This window comes from Phascolarctos cinereus, unplaced genomic scaffold, assembly GCF_003287225.1.
Source record: "Phascolarctos cinereus isolate Bilbo 61053 unplaced genomic scaffold, phaCin_HiC Scaffold_7;HRSCAF=346, whole genome shotgun sequence".
NCBI classification, from domain to species: Eukaryota; Metazoa; Chordata; class Mammalia; order Diprotodontia; family Phascolarctidae; genus Phascolarctos; species Phascolarctos cinereus.
Window position 1 is genome coordinate 177,611,365 of NW_027556180.1, and position 3,027 is coordinate 177,614,391.

General features: G+C 36.8%; 1 pseudogene; it reads right to left on the reverse strand.

The window, feature by feature from the left end:
* Positions 1 to 1,592: 1,592 nt before the first annotated feature.
* Positions 1,593 to 2,448, reverse strand: LOC110209233 (dnaJ homolog subfamily C member 18 pseudogene; annotated as a pseudogene).
* Between the last annotated feature and the right edge of the window lie 579 nt (positions 2,449 to 3,027).

The following is a 3,027-nucleotide window of genomic DNA, read 5'->3' on the forward strand; positions in this document are numbered from 1 at the left end:
TTTAGTTGTTTTCAGTCATGTCTGACTCTTCATTTTCCTGGCAAAGATACTGGAGTGGCTTTGCCATTTCCTTCTCTAGCTCATTTTACATATGAGAAAACTGAAGAAAACAAGGTTAAGTAACTTGCATAAGGTCACACAGCTAGAAAGTACCTGAAGACAAATTTGAACTCAAGTTGATGAGTCTTCCTGGTTCCCAGCTTGGTACTCTATCCACTGCACCACCTAGCTGTCTCTCTTCCTTTTATGGAACTATATGCTGATGTTGGATCATCTAGTGTTATCACCTACGGCAATGTTTCACTAGTCTACCCACTTCATTCTACAGATGAACAAAAGGAGACCTAGAGAACTAAAAGGTGTTGGCCAAAGTCACATAGGTAGTGGATCTCCTAGAGGCATGGTGCAATGGATAGAAAATTAGGCATGGCCCAAAGGACTACAAAAATGTGCATACCCTTTGATCCAGCAATAGCATTTCTAGGGCTATATCCCAAAGAGATCAAACAAATGGGAAAAGGACCCACATGTACAAAAATATTCATAGCAGCTCTTTTTGTGGTGGCAAAGAATTGCAAATTGAGAGGATGCCCATCAATTGGGGAATGGCTGAGTAAGTTGTGGTATATGAATGTAATGGAATACTATTGTGCTATAAGAAATGATGAACAGGCTGACTTCAGAAAAACCTGGAAAGACTTATTTGGTCTGATGCTGAGTGTAGTGAGCAGAACCAAGAGGACTTTGTACACAATAGAAGCCATGTTATACAATGACTAACATTGTTAAACTGAACCCTTCTCAGCATTGCAAGGATCTAAGACATCTCCAGAGGCCTCAGGATGGAAAATGCTGTCCACATCCAAAGAAAGAACTGTGGAAGTTGAATCACTATCACTTATTTTTACCTTCTGTTGAGTTTTGTTTCATCTTTCTGATGGTTACTCCTATTGGTTTTAATTTTTACTTACAACTTCACTAATGTGAAAATATGTTTAATAGGAATGTAAATGTAAAGCCTGTATCAGATGGTGTGCCATCTTGGGTGGGGGGAGGTAAGGGGGAGAAAAATTTTCAACTCAAAAGCATATGGAAGTGATTGTTGATAAATCAAAATAAATTAATAAAATTTTAAAAAAAAGAAAATTAGGCATGGAGTTAGGTAGACCTGAGTTCAAATCCAGCCTCAGATATTTATTAGCTGTGTGTGACCCAGAGCAGGTCACTTCACTTCTGCCTCAGTTTCATATAAAATTGGCATAATAACAACACCAATTTTCTAGAGTTGTTGTGAGACTCAAATGAGGTAATATTGTAAAGTGCTTAGCATTGTCCCTGGCATGTAGTAGGTGCTTAATAAATGCTAGTTTCCTTCTCACCCCTTCCCTCTTGCTTATTTTCTGTTATAGAATGGAATTAGGAACATAAACAGGAATAACTAATAAGATGACTCCTCCCCTCACAGTGGACCTACCTACAATTAAATCAGCCGCCTCTATGTAAGTGTATAAGAGTGAACAGGGTTTTTATGTTTGTTTGTTTTTTGCAGCTTTCTTATTTTGGTGTTACTGTTTTTGTTCTGAGTTATCATCCTAGAGTAATCTGGCCAAGTTTGCTGAGCTTAACTTCTCTTATTTCTCTTTCCAGCAACTCAGTAAAATAGAATCTACATAATTCTTCTCTACAGTCTTTTCTGGATCATGCCAGAAATAGCCCTTTATAGATTTTTTTTTTAAAAAAATATTTATTGATTAAATAAGGCACCTGCAGATTTTGTGTTTCTGTGGACCTGGAGTGGCCCAGGGGCAATTTGTTGAGAGAGACTACATTGGTGGTCAGCGGAATGAAAAAGTATTAAATGCTTAGAAAATGCTAAGCACTGGGGATGTGATAAAAAAAAATCTAAAGCTTGCTAACAGATATAGCCTCAATTACAAGAGATGGAAGCAAATAAAGAAATGCAGAATATGTATTCTGAGGTTTTTCTTCCTTCTTTTCTTTCCAGGTTTCCCCCTCTCATTTTGTAAAAGTGGATGTCATTCAACACATTTGAGAGCCGATTAGTATTTTCTGTAGGAAAAGCCTCTAATGAACATGCTGAATACCTCTTCTGAGGTAATGTCAGCTTCAAAATCCCTATAATAATTATAGGGTCTGACCCAGCAAAAATCACCTGTTCATCTCCATATTTATCACAGTGTAGTCTTTTGCCAGGATTGCTGAGAATAGCAAGGGTATTCCCTCTGGCTTTAAAAGCTTCTGAGGCTCCAGGTGCTCACTTCCTAACTGGCTGAAATTTCTTTGTCAGGCTTTCTTTAAATCTTCATCACTGATGTCTCTTCCAAAGGTTTGAATTTATTAGTAATTTCTGCATTTATTTATCCTCTGCACGTCCCTCCACGTAACTATTCCTCCATATAAGTAATGCTCCAGATTTTGCCTTTTCATGTGGTTATAGCATGCTCAGAAGTCAGTGCTCTCTGTGGTTTTATCTGCTGTATTTTTATTTCTTTTAAGTATATCAATGTGTGAGGCAAAGCAATAGCACTTCCATTAGACCAAGTACTGTCCATAAAAAGCAGCCTCTCCTGTCTTACTCTGGAGATCTTTCTCTGAGTATACAGCATTTCTATAGCAATGTATCTTCATCGTCAGTGTCAGTGGAACTCACGTGTTTGGACTATAATCTCTTCAAAGGCATTGAAGAAAATAAAATTAGGAAGAGCAGCTAAACCAAACCATGTACATGTAATAAACATTTATGCTGGAGGTGACAAAGATTTTTCAAATTAATGGTTAAAGAATGGAAAAAATAAAGGATTTTAATATTACAAAAAAAAAAGACTTAGAAAATACTAGCATCTAGTGACCCACATTCCACTCTTTCTTGGCTCTACAAAATGGTTATGAGAATTGTCTATACTCTATAGTACACACATATTGAGGATTTCCTTGATGAAAATATGAGAAAGGAAACAGATTTTCATATATAAAACCCCCAAAATATTTTACTTTGTTGAACATAAT